Genomic DNA, 26,497 nt, shown 5'->3' on the forward strand with positions numbered 1-26,497 from the left:
ACCCACTTCAGACCGGTTGCACTAAGAGATGAACCGTCTCTGTGTTGCCTCACTAGCAAATGAAAAAAAAAAGCACTCCACAAAAGAAAAAAAAAGTTAGAAGAAAAATTTAAAGCAATCCCGCATCTTCTGCTTCTACGCAACCGTTTTTGCTTTTTGGAGCTTCATGACCAAATTCCATGGGTTTGCAGAGTTTGACAGACGCCGTTTAGTTTCGTCTGCTTCACCTCTCCGAGCTTCTGAGCTGAGCTCTAGATTTCAGCTGACTGTGCTGGGAGCTGAGCTGTTGACATTGTCCCCGCTCTCTCTCTCTCTCTCTCTCTCCCCTCCCTCTCCTGCTCTGTCTCTCTCTCGCTCTCTCGCAGTCTCTCTGTCTTTGGATTACTAATCTACCTTCCCCTCCCCTTCTGGATTCCAGCTCCAGCATATGACAGCATCCATGTGGATGTCAGCTAAAATGTTATGGATTTTCAGTGAATATACCATACATGCATTTACCTTATACTATAGTATCTGTGTGTGTCTGTTATGAGAGGCCATGGGAGAGGGCAAGCTAAAAGGAAATGACCCTCAACGGCCTGTGCTTCCTATGCCTGCCCGCAATTCCAACTCCACCCAACACATTTAGGTCTAAATGAGCAGTCGATGTAGGGATATCACACACAGTACCCAAAGGAAACCTCTTTCCTGCCCCGTCCTCTCATCTTTAACACATGCATAAAAGCACACACGCCCATAAACTGATGTGCCAAATATGGCGTTGTCCATTAGGAATTACCCCTTTGACACAGACAGGAAAAGGATTTCCCTGTGATTTAGTCATCAGTGTTCATTGAGAAAAAGGTGAGTCAGAAACCTTGATACACAAAGATCTCTTGGCTTGGTCAAGTTTTCAGTATAAGCTCAGCCAAATGTAATGTGTGGAAGGTTGGAGAGGAGCTGAGGGGTGGGGAGGAAATCAGCTGGAGGGCCACACCACAGAGGGTTCAGAGAATTGGAGTTCAAGTATGTTACTTGTGATAACATGAGTGGCAAGAGAGTGCGAACAAAAACTTCAAGACACCGGAGACTTCCTGTGAAAGACAGAAACCATCATCTCCTCATCTCCACCCCTCCTTAAACCCAAATCTTCAGCCAGACAAAATAAAACACCTATGCAGCAGTTTATCAGAGTTTATGGCCCCCCGCCCCGCCCTTTCCCATCACCAACTGTGCTTCCAATGCTTCTAGCACCAGATTAACACCAGAAAATAAAGTCAAAGACCACAAAAATCCAAGTTTCATTAATTTATCAGCAGGGGGCCACTCTTCTAATTGCAAAAAAAATAAATCAATAAATAAAATAATATTACATCAACAAAACATCTGTATTGTATGCAGCATGATATCCATTTAGTAAACTATCATCGCTTGTAGAGATAATTATATGATAAAGTATGGTATGCTTCATCATCACTGACAAGTCTGAGTATGAGCATTCTAAAGTGATCAATATGTCTGAAAAAACATTGACATGTCAATCGTGATCTTTAGACATCGACAGCTTCCTGACCACAACTGACTCATCAATACTATTGATGTAACTTTAAAGGCATGGGTCATGCAGACTGAGGTCATATGCCGTCATCTTATCTTTCATGGGACTGCCTGTCTGCTGACCAAGTTGGAAAAAGTATTGGCTTGTCTCTAATATTGACTTCAGTATAAATGCATGCATATACTGTAAATGAGAGCAAGTGACCACATTCTAAACAAGGACTGTTACTTGGGGGCCATTAGAGTATACCAAATACTTTTTCCCCCCCAATCTATTTTTTCATTGTTTGATTTAGAAAAAAAAAAAAATCACATATTTAGATTTAGTGATAAAGGGCTGGCCTAGAGACCAGTCAGCAACCCCTGGCAACCACAGGTCAATCGGGAGAGGTGTAATGTATCCATTACACCTCCAAACAGTTGCCTAGTGGTTGCTGGCAATTACTGTGTGAAAATGGTTGAAAAAAGGTATATGGTGCTGCACTAAAACCTCCTTGTCATTGCTTTGGTCACTAGCAGATTGCTGTAGTCAAACATAGTTTGAAATATGTAGGTTGTATCTAGAGACCAAAGCAATCAAAAGGAGTTCTTTTGTATAGTCAGCAACCATTTGTCTATTCCCTTGCGACCTGTGGTTGCAAAGGGTTCGCCATCCTGTCTCTAGGCCTACAGGACTAAACCCTTAGATACATTTTTGGCAATCAGCACATTTAAAATCCAGCACATTTGCTTTTTATACTTTTGGTATTATACTTTTATATTTATTTAGATTCATTTATTATGTTTATTATACTCTCTGTGACAGAACCACCACCCATTGAAACTATTGTTTAGACATTCACACACTCAAACTGGAGCCACTGATATTCTAAAGAGTGGAGAAAGGGGCAGTCACAATAACATTTATCATCTTTCTCTAGGGACAGAAGACAGATGACACCAAATTGCTGGCGGTAATGCTTGGGTGCATTCCTGAAGAAGCCCTGGGGACACATCCATTAACCCAGCTGAGCGCCAGAACCAGCTTGTTTCCATGATGTTCACTAGTGTCAAAGTGACATTAGTTTGCATCACTTCTCCATTCCGTCTCTCTCTTTCGCTCTCTCTCTCTCTCTAGAGGGTAACTTCTCCATCACCAAAATGAGGGAAGATAGCCTATTCCTCCGGGGTTATTTGGGGTAAGCACAGGCTCCAGTATTGCTGAGTGTACCAGTAACCCTTGTATCATCCATCACAGCCTGATAATTGACGCAAATGGAATGGGCCTGGCATGCATGTGATAAAAATCATGGTCTCTAAAAAAGAGAGAGGGTGAACGATCCAACAAGCTCTCTATTCCATCTGTTCTCCTTTTCTTTGAGGGTTTGCTGATTTTCATTACCCCTGAATAGCACGCATGTTACAGGAAGAAAGAAAAGAGGAGCTTAGACACTCATGTGTACCTCCACATTTACAAATGACTCCAGATCATAGCTTCTACTAACTTGGCTTCAGTAAACCTCACCCTGGGATATTCATATCAACTCAAGCAGGGTTAGGCTTTACCCACAGTGAATGGCAAATGTCATGACTGATAAACCAGCTGCAAAGAGAGAGGCGGGGAGCTTTCTCCTCCGCTGAGCTGTGTGCTGCCAAAAGACACACAGCTACCCCCAAAATCTGCCTGTCACTTGTCAGTCAGTTGGGCGAAACTTCCTGAGCTGCTTTCCAAATCAGTGATTCCCAGCTAGGAGTACCCCAGGGAGTGGTAATGCATGACCAGGAGCTAATGGACAAATTATCTCAAGTATTGAAGGAAATCAACTGAATTAAAAATGAGATTTTAGCTCATTCAAGATAATTATAACTAAAGGAAATGAAGAAATTTGCATACTGAGGAATTTATAGAGATTGAAATGAGTGAAGGTTGATTCAAAAAAGGAACAGAGTAGTTGAAATCATTTGTCAAAAGTCTGTCTAACAATTAAAATCATAAGACATTGGTCTAAACCCTTCTGTGCCCGCTATATGGAGCATTCATGAAGTAATATTTTAAGAAAGAATTCACCATCATATTACAGAAACAGTCACAGCCTGGCTAACAAGTGCTAAATTTAGTCAGAAAGAAAAAAAAAAGGGAACTTGGCACTTGGTGTTACGCTGGACGAAAGGTGAATGGAATATTGGACGAGAAGAAGTGGGTCACCCAAGGTGGTCTTCTCCAGGCTCATAAACCACACTTTCTCCTGCAGACCCCTCTAACGTGCAGCAGCAGTCAAACCTGATAACAGCCAGAGAAAAGCCTGTAAAGAGGCATTTGAAATTACAGATATTGGCATCAGGAGGACTCTTTCCAGGGTTGTCACTGAAGAGAAGTGGCTGGTGCAGTGCTCCAAGCCAGCAGCTGCCAGAGCTAACATGGCAAACGGTCATGCTTTACGATGTGTTGTTCCTTAATGTATTATTTAGGGCTTCTTTAGACCAGGCAGCTCTCATTTAACTGTATTTTGTTTAGGCGAGGAATTCCTTGTGACAGCACTTTGCACTTTCTTTCACACCCACGCAGAAATAAATTGCCCCTGAGAAAATACTTCTGCTGTTCAAAACCCTGAACTCTTGACAGCATAAATATGAGTGCACATTTTTATACATGGTGTAATTGTATGTTAGCTATAAATCATGATGCAGGGGAACGGTATACTATCCATCTTTCAAAAGCCTCTGCACAAAAGCAACCTAATCACAGCAAAGCAGTCAACCATAAATCTAACTTAAGTCACTTTGTTTTTATGGTGACATTTTTTCCTGCTCTTATTATTTATATCCCTGTTGCATGAATTCATGCTTTCTTCTTCTAGCTCGACTCTTTGTGGCTTTCCATCACAAATGTTTGACAATCCACCTGCTTTTACCAACTTCAAATGAGAGTAAACACGCTTTTCAACACAATTACCTCTCATTTGTACCAAGTGCTTTTTTCCCCCCTCAGTGTTCTGCAAAAGCAGTCTGTATCTGAATGGCTCTTTTGTTTAAAAGGCAGACTGGGCAGGGTCAAAGGTCAACCAACTGCCTGCTTCCACAGTGGCTCTAGTGTCTGCTTGGATATGTGCCAGCTACATGCTGTCATGTTTAGACAATGGTCTAGCTTTCCACTGACTGACTCATGACAGCTTCATCATGTTAACCAGTGATGTAATACCTTGATCTCTGGGCATGAAGGCCGTCGCTATTGGACTTTGAATAACTTATAAATTATGTCATAGTGTAACCATAATGAAATGCGCCAATGGCGTTTCTTCTTCTTGACTGGTTAACAATTTCAGCTGTTTACTCTGGAAATATGAGAATTTAAGCTGGTAGGTTAATTCACTTTTTGCATTTAATGTTTTTTCCTTTTTTCATTTTTAATTATTATTTTGTTTGTTTTGTATAATTCTATTTGTGTTGTCTCAAATTTAGCTCAAACTAACCAAGGATAGAAAGGACACTGCTAACTGGACCAGAGGAGAAGTAGAATTCTTGGAGCCACGGACATGCTGATTACCAGATGGATGCACTTTTTGAGTAGTGAGATCATTAGCTTTGCCATTTCTACTTTATCCAATTCCTAAGATGGGTAGGACGTTAAGCCCCAGTCTCACAGATTGAGACCAGCCAGTTACCCCCTGGCAGTCTATAATTTTTGCAACTTCCAGCAACCACTTACCAACCTCTCTGCAAATGCACTTCCCCCCCCCTTACCATCTGGTGTTGAAAACTTGTTTCTAGGTGTGACCAAGACTTTAGATATTGAAGTTTGGGTAAACAACATGGGAGACATCTATTTGCAAACCATTTGTGAATTTCTGGCGATAGCCACTCTCACACTGACGTCAGTGTGCAAGCAACACTTTGTCCCCCCCAAAAGCAAATGATTGGTTTCACGCTACAATCAATAGCCTGAAGACTGCTGAAGGCATGTATCAGATATTGCAATAAGTCGCACATCTTATGACATCTTTATATAACAAGCTTGCAAAGTTTCCAAGTTAACATTGGAAGTCTCTGAGTAACACACACTGTATGAGTGAAATACAGTTCACTACGGAAAGATTTAGTTTAAAAAACACATCTGCTAACCCCAATGTGCTTTTATGTGACTATATTTCAAGTATATGTTAGCAGAAATCAGAAAAAACTTCTACCCCCTCTCTTACCTGGAAAGATGTACAGTCCATCTAAGCAACTTGCTTATAGTATTATGGGTTGTTTTTTTTTTTTGCCATCTTCTTCTGCTTCTTTTAAAATCTTTTTTAAAGTATTTGGTGCCAAACATCAGCTTATACGAGTCTATAGCAGTACAAGCAAATCTCTTCAATTTTAGAAATATGAGATGGAAAATACAAAGATGTATAAAAGGTCATGCTTTTAAGGCGGCTTCACTTCTCACAGCTCTTTTTTGCCAAAATGAGTCCAGGTGTGTGAACTGTAAAAGTGAGAATAGAGGCTGTCAGTAAAAAATAATGACAAAAGAAGACAAGAAAGGCCTTTGCTCTTTTTCCAGATGCTTCCATTTAAAATCTAATTTTATATATTCCTCTTGCTGTTATATTGGCAACATGGGGCTCTCCTCCTGTGGCTGTATGACATTACAATTTATCAAAATTCCTTATCCTGCCATTCATAAAAAATAAAAATAAAAAAAAAGCACAAATCTGACCACTCACTGAACCCAAAACTTCACCTTCACCTGAGCTGTTCCAGGTGCCTTAATGTCACTTCTTAGTATCCATTCAAAGCAACATAAATCAAGGCTTTTACACCCTTCAAACACAGGCCCATGTATGGCGGTGAATGTCAGAGTTATGTGAATGTAACCATAAGTCCAATTCTAAACAGTGCAGTTTAAGGGGTTGACCCCACAGACATACATGGTCACGACTGTCATAGTGTCTAGATAAAAACATCTGGGAGTCATCTGTTCCGCTAACAGAGGCCCCCTGTGAACAGGTGCGCGTCTGCATCCAAGGCCTCATACCCTTTTTCCTTGACCCTTCACCTCTAGTTAAGGCTGGGAAACTCTTTGAACCCACTGGCAGCACTGGTCACAGACAGTGCTGTCTGATCAGCCAAGGTCACGTTGCAAGGGACAGTGCAGTGATCACGTTAGCGCTTCAAACAAACAGAAAGCATGCTCCCATGTTTTAATTAGCTAATGATAGGTTGTGCCCAAGGAGCTGCAATGATTGGTGCACACATAAATCAAATACCGCTGTAATTATGTACTTGCATCATGCTGTGACAGCAAAAGCAACAACTGACCAAAACTTTGAAGCCAAAGTGACCAAGCAAGCATCCTCTCTCTAAAGATTTTAATCACAAACCAGAGGAAGTGGGTTGCCTAAAAATAGCCCACCAATTTTACTCTCAAAGCCTTTGGTCTGGGCTCGCCACGACGGCTCCAACAAAGCTACAGTTTACGGCGAGATCCGCAGCTGAGAATAAATGACATTTTTAAAACTTTTTCTCTCAGTCTTGCTTAATGTAATGCTTGGAATGACGCCCCAGCTGGGTGTTGCACTATACCACAGTGAAACCATCTTCCGAGCTCTCCCGGGATAAGAGAGCAATAACAAACACTTCCTGTTTATCACTACAGTAAGTTAGAACAGTCTGTTCTGAGCCACTGTTCATTCCAACACAAATAACAGTGGTTATCACATCTTAATGTTTCAGAAAACAAGAAGCAACAGCAAATTTAAGAGGCAGCAGAACACCTGTCAACACATTCATGGGCAGATGAGGATAAAAGTTAGCAAGCACGGACCAGATTTTAAGGATTTTTCTCCACAAGCATCCAACAGGTCTATGTGGAGAACTATATAGCGTCAGTGAACCACACGTGCCTCGTGCTCCATCCAACCACACAGTGACTCTCCCTGTCCAGCTGCCTCTTATATGGTGGGAAGGGTCGGACATGTTGTAACACTGATTTACTTCCCCCGCTAAATCAAGCAGCTCTTCCTTTGCAACATCCTGTCCCCCAGCTGAGAGGGGGCGCCGTAAAAGCTATCCTGCAGCGTACGGTCACATGGATTACACTGTTGTCCAGTGGGTTACATCCTTTAGCGGTTTAGATACCGAGGCAAAGGGTCCTTAAGATGCATACATTCAGGGCTGGGTCGGGACTGTCCTGGTGCTTCGGCTGATAAGCAACACTCAGCCCTGTCCGCAGGAAGCTATGAGACATATACAAACAAGTGAGAGGAGATTACACCCAGGCTAAAATGATAGGAACCCAATCTTAATTTCTCAATCCAGTCTATTTCCCATCTATGTCACAGCGGACAAAGACATTTTGTGGCTGCAGAATAAACTTCTCACCCTACATACCCTCTCACTACAGCCTAAAACATTCAAATTCAATCTGGTACAAGCTGAAACCTATAAACAGTTGAATTAGTCATTTGTTTCTGTAGTAATGAATCACTGAGTCTACTATTAAGCCTGATTGAGCAACATCCTGAAGCTTCAAAACTCCAGCCAGTATTCAACCTCCAAATCAGTGTTCAACCACAAAAATCCCAAATAGCCCATTAAATAGGAAACAGCAATCCAAAATTGTTTATTACACATCAATATTAATTATTATTAGTTATCCTGAGACACCGACATTTGATCTTGGTGCGTCACGGCTATCATCTGGTGGGTGGAAAAAATTACAGGATCAATAACTTATGGTCAGGAGTTAACAAGGCGTAGCAGCATAATAACTAAATTATGGATACATCTTAATAGTGTGCGGTCACATAATGTGGTATGTGTGCAAGCTTTAGGAGTATAATAGCAATAATATTATGGCTTTACTTGTCTTACAGGATGCACTCACTTTTACTCTAACTTCATAATAATTCAGCATTTTTTCCTAAATGGTTACAACATGCAGAAATTATAAGTGATTTCTTAAAGTTATAATAACCTCTGATTATCCCTGGAGCTGAGTATAGTCTACAAGCCGTGTAGGTGTTTGGATTGAGTGAATGAACAGAGTGAGAATGAGTGTAGAATCGCGCATGTGTATCTTGTTACTGCTGTGTGCACAAGAGAGACAATGTAAATATATATGCTATCACACCATGTGGTGCAGAGGGATGTTGAGAGAGCAGTGGTGAAAGGGAGTGTTGCTGAGGGGCTCCAGTGTGCACCGACTGCCCGCACGAGGGCTAAATGATTGTGTTGATTAAAGCCAGCTGAGCCCGGGGTAGCTCCTGTAGCAGAAGACACACGCACAGCCCCATGTGCCCATGAAATCCATCTGGTCACTCAGTAACACATGCTTACCATCGAGCGCTGCGTGCTTTATGTTCTGCAGCTAAAAGTGTACACAAACACACACCCAAACACCCGCCATGCTTATGAAATCAAGCTAACAAACAAGTCTTTCTCTACAATGCTCATCAGCTGTAATCTGCCCACTCTACACATAGATGCTGATTAGGACTTTCCAGTGATTAAATTCATTCCTTTTTCTTGAAAAAAAAAAGAAGAAGAAGAAAAAAAAAAAAAGGAGGCCACGTTCACTCTGAAGAATGTGCAGTCCTTTCATACATTTCAATAGAGGCAGTTCTTCTATTCTAACAGGTTCCATGTTCGACAGAACAAATATATGATGGCTTTAGCGTTTAATTTTTTTGTAAACTATATTGTTTCCCCTGTATGTTCAACAACAAATCGTCACCAGGGACTTTTATTTGGTGTAAATCCCAGATAAAGGGATCAGGATGATTCTAAATACATGCTTGATGGATCACCTCGCAAACCCTTTTAATCCATGTTGGAATTACAAGCCTACAACCAGCTATTTTCATGTTAAAGTTGGTTGGGATAGAGCGTTCATGTTTCAATGTTTACACTAACTCAAAGTTACACTATCTTACCAGCTTTTTGAAGCCATATGCTGTATCAAGGACAACTTGAATGTCCAAATTCTCTGCACTGCATTTGGCAAGTGTTCAAATTGTTTCAAGCTTTTCACAATTTATAATTTGTTTCAAAATGTTAATAACTTCAAAAAAGTCTGATAACTTTCCAAGTGGCTTACTGGTACAACTGGTACAACCAACATGTTTCAAAGGGCACAACTTTTACTTTAGTACTTAATGAGTGCTTGCACACAAGTCATCATCTTCCATGCAAACAATGGTTTTTAGATTTCTGAGGTCACCCAATTACAAGGTTTGCTGAGCAGTACCAGATACTTCTTTGTGTCCAGTTTCTCCTAGCAACTGCCAACATCACCCAACAGCTACTTACCAACCAGTGTGGAAATACAGTTTTTCCCAACAATCCCTAGCAACTGGTGTCACCTACGACAGGTCTTAATGCTGAGATACCAAAAGGAAATCATGCAGTCCAAGGTCTCTCTGCACCTCTGACCTTGCAGTGGACACACATGCACTCCCAGATATTGATGGCAGATTCTCCAATACACCACCAATGCTGCAAGCACTATTCCAGTTTTGATACGTTCTTTTGGGTATTTTTCCTTCACTGTTACGTAAAATACATTCAGTTACAGAAATGTTTAACACAATCAGAAGTGTTCAGCAGATGTAAGCTCCCTGAGCGTCAGGCCCATCCTCACTTTAGTCATATGTAGCATCCACCAACACTGAAAAACTATAGTCATCACCAAGTCACTGTATTTATTTAAATTCAAAGCAGATGTTTCTTCACTCATGTCTTAGTGTATATCACTGCAGATATATGGGTTCAAGTTATAAGTAAAGAGAAGCTCTCACACAATATACAGGTGTCTGACTCACAGGCACCCATGGGATGAAAACCTACTGGGAAAAAACAAAAAAAACTAAACCCTTGACCCCTGCACTACAAATCTAGGTTAATCTGCTCCGGCGGCATACAATCAACACACATTGTTCCGATTACATGCTATTAAAGTTAAATGGTCAGGTTGGGCCTCGAATCCCATTGCACGCTGTAACAAAAATGTGGGTCAGTACTTCTTCCCCTGCAGCCTTTCCTCTCCTTGCATCTGAGTTTCCTTCACAGAACAATGAGTCCGAGTTTTCTTTTTCTTTCCACGGCAGCAGGACGTGCAGTGAGAACTGGCATTATTACGGTGGTCACTGTGGAGCACTGAGACCCCAAGTTGCGATGCAGGGTGTGATATAAGAGAACTCGGTAACCTTTTAAAACACAGTCCAAAGGAGCCATTTCAATAATTATGAGCATTGATTGTTGTGAATGTAATGAAAGGAAGGATGCAGTAGATCAATGGGGAAAAAAAGGGGGGGGTGGGATTCAAATGACCTCACCTGTCAACAGCTTCCTGTTTGAAGGCCTTTTCTGCGGGGGAGCTTAAAGAGTTTTGACAATTGTGAAAAAGGGAGCCCAAGCCAGAGAGGTGTTTGCAATGTCGAACACCACAGCTAGAAATGCACTACAGTAAAAATAACCGATGCACCATCATGTCTGAAGGTTTGCTTCTAATGAAGATTAAAAGGAAGAGAAGGCAAGTCTGGGAAATGTACTGCACAGCACTGACCAGTAGCCAAACGAATTCAGACAGATTTATGTTCACCGCCTGTTTTAATACTTTGTCAGTGGCGCTCTAAGACAGTTTGTGTGTGCAAATGAATCACAGCAGGGCTTCTTCCATCCATTCTGTTTCATGGGCCAAACCTCCAATCAGCAGATACCTTTCCTCTTCCCCAGATCTTGGAAAGAATGTCAGGAAAGCAAGGTCACGTCAGGTAGGGTGGGTGTATGTGTGTGTGTGTTCATTCACGAACACTACCGCTCAGCCGTTTGGGTCACTTTATGGTTTTAATGCAGTTCCATTAGCATTTTCAGCAAGTATAAATCATATTTTTCAGTAGCATGTTGTTTTTACTAATATGAATTTATCAGTGGGAAAATTATATTGGAACAAACAAAATTCTACTGAAACATAAAAGAACTCTTGCTCTTATAAATTACCAGAAATCTGACAGGGGCATTTCTAAGTGTCCAAAACTTTCAAGCTCTACTTTACAGTAAAGCTTTCTTTTGCAAGTTGCAAAAGAGTTTGCAGTTTAACACATTGCTGTATAAAGTTTAGTAATCATATTACAGTAAGCAATTATGCTGTTACTTGCATCAATATGGGTGAATAGAAAGAAAAATTCAAACACACCTTTTTTCCTGCAAGCTTGCACTACAATCACCTGATTCAGTTCGTGTGCAGGAAGGAGGAGAGTATTCGAGCAGTCTGCTGCACAACTCTTGCAGAGTGGAGATATAAATATTGCTGTCATTTTTATTGCAGGAAAGAAAGTGACGACAAAGTGCAAACCGTGCCCAGCCAGAACTCATGTGCAAAGACATCATGCAAACACAAAGCTACTGAAGAACCCAGATTGATGTTAAAGCTGAGCGTATGCTCACCCCAGCTAAGAGCCAGGGCCTTCAACAGGTAACAAAGGAAGTGATGAGCCATCAGGTGTGAAGTGTGAAGAAAAAAATCTTGAGCATGTCTTCATGTGTGAGACTGTATCCTAAGTTTTATAGTGTTATATTATGTTGTGGAGTAATGCAAATGTAATGTAGCAAGTTACTCGAGTAATTAAGTAACGTTAGTGATGTATTAGTTCTTTTGTTTAAATTAAAAATTAATATGTAATACACTACTGTTTTTCCCTCCCTTATTTTTTACCTTACACCCTCTCCTCAGCATTTGCAGAAATTGTTGTTCAGACATTATTCATTGTAATTTTGTTGTTTTGCATTTATAGAAGTTTTCTATCCAGAGTGTGTTCTTTTTTATGAGTTTGAAGACCATAAAATGTGGATATAATGCCCAACTGGGGATAAGGATTGAAAATTAGCAATAAAATTAAACTCTGTATGCAGCCCATCAGTTTAATGCTCTGTACTAAAACTATGTTCAAGTGCATCATCCTACTGAAAGAAAAAAAAAATTAGTGAATGAAGATTTTGTTCTTCTCTGATTTAAAATGATGAACACTGAAAAACAATCCATTTGCTTGTGAGATTCCTGCTCCTAGCCGAGGACCATGGGAGCACCATGCAAGGGATGAGAGATAACGAGAACGACTTTCTGTTTTGCAGTGCTACGTTCCCTGAACGCAGCCCAGTTTATGTATTGCAGCTTGTTGTCAAGGAAACCTGGCAGCAAATGAGGGCAGAGCACAAGAGAGGCAGGCATCCAAAGACTGGAAAAAGTGAGCGAGGGAGAAAATTAGGTGAAAAATAACAAAAGTATCAACATAAATTATATTTATTATTCCGATGGTTTCATCTTTGAGCATGAAGTTGAGACAGCACACTTTTCCTGCACTACAGACTATTCACAATTACAGGAACATCACCTATTTTTTTTCAATTAGGAGGTTCAAAACCCACCCACCTCCCTCAGGTCAACTGGAAAATCCCATTTAATTCTCACTAATTGAATGTGAATCATTATCCTGGAAATACTTCAACAAACGCAGTGCAAGTTTTGTCTAAGATATCCTTCCTCCCACAGCCACTAAAAATCAACTTACAAATGTTGCATCTTTATTCTTTAAAGCTAATCTCCGTACTGCTGAAATAGTCATGGTCACTCGCAGTTAGTTGTGCACTTTGGGGATTTTGTCTGTCAGCACAGCAGGGTGGGTGCTGGGGGTTATGAAGGCAGTGATGTGTGCATGGGTTGATATGGCAGCATTTATGTCTGTTCCAATGGTCCAGGTTGTCAGAGTAATACCTTTAATCCACCCCCTGCTACTAGTATCAGCCCCAAAAGATAGAGTCAAGGGCATGGTTACAGTCCAGTAGCATCCCTATTCCCCTTTTTCAGCTCCCTCTCTCCTTCTGATAATCACAATATGAGTCTCCTCTTTACAGGGCACAGTTAATCCCTGTGGCTCCTGGACCATGTGACCAGTGAGGAGGTAAAGAAGAGGATGAAGCTGACTGGACTTTAAGAAGCCATTTGCTAGATGGATCCCTGCCTGAAGAAATAATACAGGCTGTAAGACTTTGAAAATGGGCAGCCCATCTAAGCTTCTGCAGGAAGAGAGAGCGACAGAGAGAAAATATATCAGCCTCCAGTAGCTTTAATGCAGGCCAACTCCTGCACTGAGTCAGATGGCTTGGCACACAGAGCACTGGCTTATGGGTTATCTCTCCATCACTCCACTGCTGACAGCCTGGACCCTTCAACACATGTGTGCACACACACACGCGTACATTTGCAAGAGCTTTTAGCATCCTGGGTCTGCATCTCTCTCACATAAATTCTTTTGTTTTCAAAAATGCTTTTAAAAAGGCGCACCATTACGGACACAATGGTTGGACTACATTCAAATTTTACAAACATTTAATAATCAGCGCTTGCTAATATAAAGGCAGAAGGCTGTTGAAATATCTAGGGCTGAATTAAAATGTCATGATACAGTGCAGTTCCTCTAACGGCCACTTGAAGCTGGCTCCAAAACCGAGTGGCGCTCCATGACTCCCATTATAAAGTGTCCAAGTGTATGTGTTTACTGTCTGGTACAAAAAACTGTTTTGTGTTGTCATTGGAGCGACAAAAGCAAATACAGGACCTAATTGATATATCCCTAACATTTGCATTTATCTGGGCAATACATCAGCCAAAACTGCTTGGGCTAGTCTATGGTACTCTGCTGCATCCCAGAATGCAAAGCATACCTGGCTACAGGAAGGCATTCGGCTCAAACTTGCAGCATCACCTGGTCAGTATGAGGTCAGATCTCACCATAAACAAACTAGCGAGTCTCTGTCTGGTTGGTTCCACACCTGAGTGCGATTATCATGTTCACACGTGCACAAACAAATTTCACCAAGTAGGAAAGTTAACTTTTAATTTAAATGGACACAGCACAGCTGTGAGAAAACACCCTAAAATCGGGCAAACCTACATTAGCAAGCTGATGGACCAAAATTCAGAAAATGAAAGATGCCTGTAATGTGTGCTTACATTGGTCAAAAACCTAAAAATACAGCTAGCTAACCTAGCAAACATATGCTTAACGTTACTTAATGTTGATACTTAGTTTGTCAGAGAAGGAAATGGGGACTTCCACATTGCCACTGTTTAATGTACTTAATATACAATGGCAGGTCTCCACAGCACTACATCCACTAGACATACATGATGAAAATTTTCATTAATATCTGTTTAGCTCTTCTGTAGCTCAGCAGAATATTTTTTTCAGTGACTGTCCTTTATAATGGATTTATCTGAAGAGATTAGTTGTCAAAGAGGCAAACCACTAAAAAAAAAAAGCCAAAAGAACAAGAAACATTCAAAATAACCTGTGGGGGGGAAAAGAACAGGAAAATAATACTAAAAGTCTCTCAACCCTAATGGCCACCAGTAGGAGCAGATGTGTGGAAAGCAAAAACACCAGAGCTACAAAACCACACGACTAAAGAACTTCAAACATAGTTATAATGACTAATTGTTTAATGTCAGGACATCACAGTGTCATCTTTCCAAGCCATGCAATCGCACAAGTGCACAAACAAGTTGGCTTGGTCTGTCACAACATTCAGGTGGTTAGTACATGGCAAAGTAGTAACCACATGAGTGCTGGGACTGTAGGTTTCCCAGCAGAACATTTCATCATAATGGGATGACTGATATTATTCACTTCCCCTGACAGTGGTTTTAATGTTGTGGCTGAATCAGTCACTAACCAAAAATAACCTCCTCTTCAGATTTGCTAAGACATTCTTGGGTCATCTGAGATTTTCCTACTGGCTTCTGTCGTTTGTTTAGCCCCACACTTCCTGAATGCTGATGGCAGACAATCTCCTAGTTTACATAAGTAGAAGGAGAAGAAAACCAGCACACTCTCTGCAAAGGAGGAAGACGAGGAGGTGCATGAAGAGGAAGGGAGTATCTTACTCACCGAGTGAACGGCACAAAGAGGGTCACCTGATGTCCACATGTGATCTTTACCACAGGGGGAGTGATGGAGCGTATATCAGAGGAGGATGACATCTGTTTTAAGAAGCTTCCTCTCCATCTGCACAACTATAAAACAGGACCCAGAGTCTACACGAGTACCTGTGTTTTTCATCAGTATGGACGAAGCAGAGTAGATGAGAAGAGGATGCTGTTGTCACTTATGGCAAGCACGCATGGAAAACAAGCAGGTTGAGAGGGAAAGTCTGGGTTAGAGTTACAGGTGAATTTAAGAATAACACAAGTGCGGGGAGCGAGCGATGGCCTGGTAGTGTTTTCAGACGATGGAGAACACCCACAAAATCTTAAAATCTGGAAAAAGGACACAGTTTATAACGCAGCACAAATAAACGTCCTGCCTTCCTGCCTTTCAACAGTCCATTTGAAGTGCAGTGCCAGCGCAAACCTGCGCGAGATCAATCTGCTCTCCGGAGGGATAAAAGCAAAAGACCCCATTTCAACAGGCCTCTCCAGAGACAGAACCCCATTCATTCCTCCTCTGAATGCTTTAGTTGTTACCAACCACGCGGTTTGTCACTTGGCGAAAAAGAGTTTTTGAAAAGAACTCGCCAGGGATGAAGGATCTATGGCTCAGGTCCACTGTTCGGATTCTGTTTGTCTGTTTAGTTACTCAGTAGCAAAGGGACAGAACCATTCTTGGATCCTCGACTGCATCTGCTCATCTATCTCAGAGCTCAAACACAATAAGATGGCAGTTAGCTTGGATGATGCATTAGGGCCTGGGAGAGAGGCTGTAGAGCACAGTAAAAGTGCCTGTCACAGCTTTCTATTCTGCTTAGGAGCTTTGAAGTGCACCATAAAGTCGTTACATGATTAGAAAGAAATGCATGGGAAAATACAGAAGCCAAATTTAGTAATCCAAGACTCTCCCCGAGATTTATGATGGCGTTGAGCTTATAAAACGTTTTACTGTTTAGTAATGGCCTTTAGTTTTAAACAAAGTGACATCACAGGGGAGGTTCGGTCTGATACTGCATGTCTGAACCATATTTTTTCCTCAGGTCAGACTATTTATAGGCTTATGGCTTCCAAACGCTGCAGGTGAGGATAGGATAAGAATTATTCAGATGGATCAAAGGGGGAAAACAAGAGAGGTAAATGTGATTCAGCTACTTCTTAAATCTTGTTAAGATGCTCCAGCCTTAGATCACTTCAATAAAGCTCATTTGTCACACTAGCAAAGTGAATTACAGTAGACTAAATTGAATTGAGGATTAGGGTAGGAGGCTTGGCTATCTGACAGCCTGTCATATCTTGTTGTTGTTGGTCAATATAAAGTGCCACACACACACACACACACACACACACACACACACGAAACACATAACAAGTATGTCACCATGACACTAAATACACAAAACCTGTGTTTCTGGGATTTCCCGTAAAGCAAATGTGAAAATAAAACTGCATCGCTATCCATATGCAAAAGTGGAAACAAATCACTGCCAACGACAATTGAATGCATTAAATGAAAACTGAAATTCAAAATCTAAATATAAAAAGCCACAAACTCTGTTTAATGAGGTAATTCCTCCAGCCAAATGACACATTCAGTACACAAACCAGGAAAAGTCTCTTTAAAAAAAAAAATAAAATAAAATAAAAAACCCAGCAACCTCCAAGCTATAAACTTTACATATTTCAGGTTCAATATCCAACCCTGGAGCCAGAACATATTTTGCATGGGTAGCCAAAGTAAACCCGCCACAGTCTGGCCCATTCTCAAAACTCTGTGTCACATCAAGACCCACATCGCAATCTCAGGCCTCCATCTGAAGTGATTTATTGGCTGTGAGTTCTTTTACCAGGCTTCTTCATCACTGTGCTGAAGAGCTTGAAGGATCCACCAACCAGATAAGATAAATCCTACTGCTGAGCCTGACGATAATGCAAATAACTCCAGTTTGGGAATCTAAAAACTGGGCAAAGGATTTCTGCCACCACTTCTACCACTAGGATCTGCTGAGGCAAGAACGGTCCTGGAGGAGTAGTGGGGCTCAGCATCTCTGAGCACAGAGGACCCCCCCTCACCTCCCCAAGGGAAAAGCCGGTCCAGAGAGCGGGGGACTCTCACGGACAGTTGAGAAATTTTCCCACAATCAAACACAAACAGAGCCGCACAGGGCAGCGCGAAGGACCCCTGTCCACCAAGGAGACAGAGGGAGGGAGGGAAAGAGCTGATGGTTACAATAACACAACCCATAGAAGTACATGCTAGGCCATATCTCTTGTAAAGAGGCCCCTCAAAGAGAATGCACTGCTTTGTAAAGAATATTCAGTGATCCAAGTGAGGTCTCAACAGTATTCCAAGGATGTTTAACCTGTAGGTAACCTTCAGTAAATTTCAGAAACCCAGAGGCCTTGGATACCCCTCTGCACAGTTCATTGGTAAATGACCTCATTAAGGTAATCTGTTTTCAGCACAATCCACCACTACAAATAACATCTGCTACGCATTAAACAGGGTGTCAAGCCACAGAAGACATCTGGATTGCTATCGTTGAAAAGTTTAGGCTAATTTAGGCACTGTCTGAACTTGAGACAACATGAAGATAAAAACTCAAGACTGACAATCTAGACCAAGAGATTTAGCATCATTTTGGCCACTGAGATCAAATCTGCTCAGTTTGCAAACAGAGGATATTCCCATTTTAAACAGGAACGGGTTGAACTTTGTCATTACAGTTCAGTCAAAACAAAGCTACAGACCTGGATATTGATAACTTCAGCTACCCAATGCAACAGGAAAATTCAATCTAAAGCACATAACGGCTAGGCCTTTGTAAACAAAATCAATTTCTTGAAGGGCAAGCAAAGCACTGGGATGAGGTAACAGGTCAAAGGTCACCTATCATCAAACTCTGCGGAGTATATTTTCAACAAAGCCATAAGTTTGACCTGTGATATGAAGAGGTGACGCAATCACAATCACGAATTTCAAACATTCACAACTTTAAATACTTTGAAGACACTCTTGGATGACACAAAAGCAGAAACCGACTCAGGGAGCTGATAACTTTAGGTTTCTGGCTTTGTCCAAAGCCAAACACGACATTCTTTTCCTGTGTGATTCATGTCTACTTTCTAATGAAAATCTAAAGGTTACATCTTGCGAAAATGTGGCATGCAAGCCTCCTTTCGAGTGGGTCGGTAAAAGTCTTCAAACTTCCTTTTATAGAAGTAGCCCCCAGAGCTGGATATCAAAGCCATTATAAATAAGAAGCTGGAATGCAGAAAGGGAAAAAAATAAACATCCAAGCTGCTCCGTTATCTACACCCAGCTGTGCAGTTTAGAGCCCAATCCTTGGAGATGATGTCACTTTGGCATTGGGTTACTGTTAAAATACTGTCCTTATAATTTAGAGTGGATACTAATTCATTCAAGTAGTAGCCAACAAACCCTGTGTGTGAACCTAACTCAAGGTTAGCACAGACCTTGAACTGAGTTCATACAACCTTAACCCGAATGAAAAACACCCAAAGATAAAATTATCACTATCAGTTAAGATTGGCATGAACAAATGCATCACTTTAAAAGAGATCTATATACACTCAGCAGCCACTTTATTAGATACATCGGCTCAACTGCAAATATCTAATCAGCTAATCACATGCATTCAGGTATGCAGATATCGTTAAGTTGACCCCATCTATCCTGCATGGAATTAACACTTCAGGCTGTTGGTGGTAATCTTATGGTGTGGGAGATCCATTTTCAGCACACCTTGGGCCCTTTAGGTCAAGTTGAGCATTGTTTAAACACCACATACCATGCGAGTATTGTTGCCAACTACATCCATCCCTTTATGACTACAATATACTCATCTTCTGCATCCAGCACTGTTACATGCCATGTCACAAATCTCAAATCATCTTAAACCAGTTTCTTTGACATGACAATGAGCTCACTGTACTCAAGTGGCCTTGTAAAAAATCAACAGATTGCAATCCAATAGAGCAATTTTGGGATGTGGCGATTCGGGTCATGGATGTGCAGATGACAGATCCAAGTCATCATGAGACTGCAGTATAAAAAACTAAAGTTCTGTTCTTTCTGGAATTATTTCTGTGTGAATTTTCCACAAATACGGTGTGCTTGCTCCTGAGATCCTTGCCACAATGTCTCATTCAACTCTCCTACAGCACCAACAGCAACTTTCCAGTGTTAACTTCAAACTGGAGTTCACCAGTCAATAATCCTGAAAAATGTCCAGCAATATTTCAACACAAACGCCACATTAAACTCCACATGTGTCATTTTTTAAGCATTTTTGCTTTCTTTCTGGCCTTTGAAAGCCAAGACTAGCTTGCCAACCTTTTTAGGACTTTACATGGCAAGCCACTGCAAATCAAAGTGTATTTATGGTTTACCAAGGACTACCAAGGAGAGCGAAGGAGGAACATCTCCAGGCGCCACTTTTCAACATAATTTCAGAGGCAAAGTGAACCTGAGATGCAGAGGTGAGGGGAGACCTGCAGCCAAGAGAATATGGTGGGGCTGACGCACTGGAGGTTTGATAAATGATTCCATATGTGCTCCAGATCCCTAGTGAAAGAGCTGCTTTGTGTTCACTGAGGTAGCACGTGCACAGGTCCCAAGTGCATACCCCCCCCCCTTCTTTCTGTTCCATCTACTGACAAAACCTATTTGGCCTTTTCTCGGCAGGTCAGGGTAATATTAGCCAAGTATAAGTGGCAGGAGCAAAAGGTCTGGGTGCCCGAGTCTCAGTCCGCCTTCTTGCAGCCTATTTTGGCGGGATCTAATTGCCTGTGACTACATGGAGACAGTGGACCAAAAACAACCACAGCATTGAGTTAGATGGCAGAAAGGGGTGTGTGTGTGTGTGTGTGGGGGGGGGGGGGGGGGGGCAGGGTAAAGTGGACAGAGATTGAGACCAAGGAGAGAGAGGTATTTGGGGGAGGGAACTGTCAGTAAGTTAAGAAATATTGGGATATTCTCAACCTCTATTACCCCTAGTGCTAAATCACTCCCACCCATGGCAAAATAATTCCTCAGAGCATTAAAGAGGCAATCTTCACTGCGCACCTGCTCCTTTTGAATTTTGTCCTGATATGATGGAATAGGTAATCACCCAAAATACCACCTTTATTGTGGTGACAAACTCCCCTCTGTAGAGGTTCAACAACATATGGTGAAACCAAAACTTAAATTGCCTTCAATTTACACCAGTGGTGGAAACATGCAAGTCTGATCAGGTAGTCAAGGCGGCAGGCTACTGTTTCCACTACAAACACTATAGCAGCACTAGTGCACAAAAACAAGTTTGCAATGGCACAATGTGCAAAAAAACGGTCAAGAAAGCGAAGCGTCTCCTCCATATTTAATAAACACATGATTGTGTAACTCCACATTTCTACCTTGTGACTGTTGCTAGTGAGAATGACAGGAAATTAAGACTTTAGTGGCAGCTTGAGGGGGAGGACATAAAAGGAGGAAGAAGCACAGCAGAAGGCAGAAACGTGTCCTGCACTGTTTGATTCCACTGGACAGTGAAGACACCCCCAAAGCTGGGTTTTTTTGTATGTATGTAAACTCTTATAAATACAAGTGGTTTACATACAAACCACAATAATTAAATGAGGACAAAAGAAGGATCCACAGAAGAGAAAGAGAAAGTAAATTACTGACGTGTATTAAGATCATATCATAGCACTCCTTTACAGTTGGGTTACACCAATGTTGGTCGAATGTCAATGGTTTCTGGCACAGTGGGAGCATTCCTGCTATGCTGGAGTTACTTTAAAACTTAGGTTTTTAACAGCAGAGAACAACCTCACTACTGTATGGGTGAAGCAGACCAGAGCCTGTTGCAACCGCTCATCAACAAGTCCTGCACACTGGGCCTCTGTGGCCAGGAGCTACACTAGAAAAGCTGAAATCAGGCTTTTGACTGAAGTCAACGAGACATGTACTCTTAAAGAGTCTCTCAAACAGAATGAATCTCAAATGGTGCAAGAGATCCATATGCATTTATCTACTTATACTTTTCAATGCTTATTTAAGTTCTTTCAGAGTAATAATGTGCATGCTTGGTCAAGTACTGAATCTTGTTATGATGCACCAGTTGAGTTTATTCTGACACCTTTCATGCACTCATTTGTTTTCTGCTGAGCTCAGTGAGCTGTTAAATAAAAATGACTGGGATTAAAATAAAAACAGTGTTACATGAGCAAAATATATAAAAACAACTTAGGACAGAAAAGTAAAGAATTGCACTGAAGAAGGTGCTTACTTAAACAGATAATGCAAAATAGTGGAGCAGGTTTAGCTCAGTGGGTGAGCAGAAGACCATATGCCACATGACTAGAATGCAGCAGCATCGGTTTGAGTCTGACCAGTGGCCCTTTGCTGGGCATCTTCCCTTTCTCTCTCCCCACTTTCCTGTCTGTCTTCACTACTCTACTATCAACAAGGCAAAAATCCCCCAAAAAGCATGTGTAAAATAATATTGGTAATAATTTAAATGTAAAATGAATGCAGTTACTGTGGTATGGTATGGCAAAGACTCTGCATCTCTACATCTCTGTGGAGATGATGTAGATGTTGCTTGTCCAGTGAAAATTCACAGGGTGGTCAGGATCCATCAACTATCCATAACCATTTACAGTTTTACAGTTTTGGGGTGTAACATGGGTTTCGTTTTGTTGGTGAAGGTGACCACACAACATGTATAAACCTGTGTGCACTGTTTGCACCTAAAAGGGTTTGGCTAAGAAGGAAAACACTCCAAAGTTCAAGTTTGCCATCAATATCAGCACATCATCAGCACACTCATGTGTCACCGTCATCAAGTCCCTCGCGGAAAAAAAAAAAAAAAAAAACTATGGAAAAAGGCATGCATGTCCCAGTAAATTCAATTTAGGCTAATCAACTAGTCTGCAAATAAGAAGACATCAGAGTGTGGTGTCTTTTTCTAACATCTACACACCTGCAGTGAATGTGGTTAGATTGCACCACCAACATTAATCAAGATTACAATATGGACAACCCAAGAGGAACCATAGGCAGAGCCTCAGGTAGTGATGGCTTCATAACCCAATAGTGAAGTGGTGTGAAATTCCAGAAAGGATAGATACTGTGCAACTTTCTACTAAGAGGACATTTTATGTGTCCTTGCATGGATTTCAAAGTGTTTCTGAACATATGTACAGTTCTAACCTAAAAAACAAAAAAGAAGAAGAAGAAGAAACCCTTGGCTGTACTGTATTCATGGCATTAAATTTGGTTACCTCCTGCTGTAAAAACAAATCATAGAATCAAACCACTTCCACTTTTTTCACATGTACTCATAAATGAAGGTCTAGTAAAGTAGGAAATGGGAGGATGAGGAGTGAAGAGGGGTCTCATAACCACTTGTGCCTGAGGATTGGAAGGAGAGGAAGGGGGCGGGTGGGCATCCAACAGACCCAAAACTGTGTCTGGTATTGGATTATAACCTCACAGCTAATTACTCCCAGACTCCTTAGCTCTGCGCCAGAAACTCTGCACAGATACAGTAAGTCAGCACGCTGCCTCTCCACCACACAAAGAGAGAGACTGGCAGAAGGTCTACTGCAGCCACTCAGTGTGTAATTGATGAGGGACGAGTAAAGAAGGAAAATGAAAAGTTTTATGAGGGGAGACAGGGACAAATATATCGACTTGGAACACTTGTTGATGAACTGTAAGGGTGCACAAGGGGGTGTCGCTGCTTTCTAGATGATGAGATGATCAGCACTTGTTGCACAGTGATTTATTTAAAGTTTGGATCGAGTCTGAACATCTGATAAAGCACATCATCAGTCAGCAGGCTGCAGAAAGGAGAAGCGACATGCTCTCCCATGACCAAGTACAGGCTCACTCCTGCCCCCTCCTCACTGCCACAGTCTCACCTCACAGTCTGGACGAGCAGCAACAGCCAGCCAAAACATCTGGCTCTGTTAGAAGAGAGCACACTTCTCCCTCAACTGCTCATCGGGAACAATGGTCCTGTCTTTCCCCAGCTGGCAAACAGTCCTAGCTTAGACCAGGCACAGTCCACAGCTTTGTGGCCACTCAGATACCAGGTAAAAACACACACAACCACCCAAAGCTAAGCAAGGCTGCTACTCATGCTTCTGGCCACAGAAACAAACATACACATCCAAAAGTAGTCCAGCTTCTGCTCAGTCAGCAGGGGCACAGCCAGAAGCCGAGCACCTCAGCCCACCGGGCCTGTTTCTCTTGGATTACACATGTGTTTTTCTTCCCTACCTCCTCTAAAAACACACAGGTAGCTGGACAAGGATTGTGCACTACAGTCAAAACAGTGGACTCAAAAATACTCCAGGAAAATTGCTTCCTTAGTCTGATTTAAGGTTAAACGGGACAAATATTCCTGCTTTATATGTGAATTTTTGCATGCCTGTGAAAGAGCTTATAATGTATTAAAAGCTCAGCTCTGCTCAGAGATATGCAACAGGACTTTTGAATAAATCCATCCATCGCTGACATCCTTTAACACAAGTCTGTTGGTTCAGCGGGCAACCTATTGCTGCCTATGACGTATGTGCATTATACATTGTTTAAAACAAATCCTTCAGCAGCTTTACATGCACAAATCCTCCAAGCCACTTACTTAACCAATGATTAAAATGTAATTTCTATGCCATAATCCACCCCAATCCTTTCACCAATAATGGCCTTTTTACACACACACACACACACACACACACACACACACACACACACACACACACGGCCAAAAAGTTGGGGATCACTGTGGCTTTATTTGATGCAGCACAATCTTGATCCGGAAGAAGGAATGATGCTAAGCCATGTGGGTAAGGAGGAGAAAGAGGAGGCAGAGGAGGACGAGAAGGAGGGGATCATTTTGTGCTTAGCATGGTGCTGTGCTTGTAAAGCCTCAACCGCTGGCCAAGAGCAGCCGACACTGCATCACTGCCAGATGTTCAGACGGATTAAACAGCTCCTGATGCCTCTGACAAGCAGTGTGGCCATTAAGTAGGGATGCCTGTATCTTCTGATTATTAAAGTGCAGTTTTCTTTTTCCAATAGCAATGCAAGATTCACAAAAGCTTCCCTTTTATACATGATCCTTAACATTAATATCTGTCATTTGAATGGCCTGATTTCGGTTAGAGACGGAGAGGTTGTCAAGTTTTTACACATCTGGATGTAAAACAGTATGAAAGATAAGAAAGAAAAAAAACTGCAATCAAGACTAAACACATTACTTCACAAATCCCATTAAATGGACCAAAAATAAAAGGCATATTGATCTCTGCACTATCATATCAGTGAAGAAGTAAGTGAAGAGGCCATCACATGATACTTTGAATGGTATTTAACTCTGGATGAGAAAAGAAATGTTGAAAGAAATATAGAAAAAAATAGGTTTAGGGTGATCAACAGGGCGAAATGTTACAAAATTAAAAATAAATACATTTAACAGAGAATAAATTAATGAACTTGAACAGCTGGTGTAGCCAGACTTAGTCCAAGAGAAAGGGAACTCCTATCCACTCAAAGAAGTATGGATCCACAGGAGTCCCCCAATAGGTTTGAGAGTCTGAATCTGGTGCAACAAGCAGAAAATATTTTCCATTTCATTTAATTATAATAATAAAGTGGAAAAAAATCAGAGGCCTTAATTGTGCCCCAAGTCTAAATGCCTTTCCTTTTTTTTTTTTAATTACTTGATTTGAACCGATCTTCTTATGAGAAGCTATTTCTTTGCAGTGTGGGTGATGACACAGCAGTGGAGGTGGCGCAGCGCCCTCTATAGGCGGAGACAGGAACTAACATCAGCGCTGTGTGGCCCAGTGAACGCATAGGTGGATAATATCGAGGTCAAATGCATTGAGCATCGTGCAAAACTCACTGCAGTCCATCATTATAACACAAAGCGACATTATTATCTCAAAATTATCACATCACTGTGAGAAAACCGTCAAACAGATCAAAGATAATCGGTGGGGGGTGGCTGTCATGCGCAAAACTGTATATAAATGCACTGATATACACCTAATGGCACCAATGATGTGTTATAACTGAAGCCATTAATCATTTTCTCCCTTTAATATTAATGCAGGCGAACTAGCAGGCTTCAGATCAGGTGCTGGATCCTAATTGGCATGTTGAGCAGGAAAAAAGGGCAGTCAGGTAAAGCCACAGCAAAGGTTCTTTGATCACATTTAAAATTAAACTCTAATCTGTCCTAATCAGCAGAGACTGTAGCATCAAAATGACACTTTCCCACATCCAGGGGTTCAAATATATATCCAAACCGATGGCCCCGATTGCCTCTACGGCTGCTGAAGGCAGAACCATCCCAGCCTCCAGCTCAGCCCAGGCTGCCTGGCAGAGGAAACGTAAACTTACCTTGCAGACGCGTTGCGGAGAATCAGTCGCTGCTCGGAAATAATAATCCCGTGTGGCTGTCAACGGGAATATGGGAGGGAAATCACAGCGGGCTGGATAAACAGAGAGCCGCTGAGCTGTGCTGACTGTACGAGGAGGTTCATTCAGCTGAATGATAGTGGAGAGTGAAGGCACTGACAAGTCGGTCAAAACAGCAGCACCACGCCTCCTGTCTTAAAGTCACCGCACTCTGCCTGCCTGTCTGCCTGCCTATCCGAGTGGGTGTGTGCGTGTGTGAGAGGTGAACACGACCGCATGAAATCATAGCTTGCTCATTACAGGAAAATAATACAAATGCAATAGCATCGTATAATTCTTTTTTTTTTTTGCTCCATATATACTAACTCGACAACATTTCTATGCTCCTGTGAAGCTCTTCATAAAGAACACTAACACAGGCTGTGCAAGAGCCTGGAAAAGGCTGTGTATTGGAGTCTTTTCCTCTACAAAAGCCTCTGATAATATACTTTAGGCCCTTAACGTAAAAGTAGACATTATGCATATCATTTTAATGTTTCAGCTCTGCCGAGTAGATTTACAATAGAATATAGATT

General features: G+C 41.6%; 1 protein-coding gene across 8 annotated transcripts in view; it reads right to left on the reverse strand.

Moving 5' to 3' along the window:
- The window catches only part of daam2 (dishevelled associated activator of morphogenesis 2), a 111,806-nt gene extending 85,701 nt beyond the window's left edge, over positions 1–26,105 (reverse strand). For 3 of the 8 annotated variants that reach the window (XM_040042500.1, XM_040042498.1, XM_040042491.1), the window contains exon 1: positions 25,905–26,104. The gene's annotated coding sequence lies outside the window, so the exon portion shown is untranslated. Of the gene's footprint in view, positions 1–2; positions 16,097–25,904 lie in introns of those variants that run through there. The other 5 variants (XM_040042496.1, XM_040042499.1, XM_040042495.1 and 2 more) reach the window with 3 other exon arrangements.
- Between the last annotated feature and the right edge of the window lie 392 nt (positions 26,106–26,497).

The sequence above is a fragment of the Simochromis diagramma genome, unplaced genomic scaffold (assembly GCF_900408965.1).
Source record: "Simochromis diagramma unplaced genomic scaffold, fSimDia1.1 OVJJ01000304.1, whole genome shotgun sequence".
Classification (NCBI taxonomy): Eukaryota; Metazoa; Chordata; class Actinopteri; order Cichliformes; family Cichlidae; genus Simochromis; species Simochromis diagramma.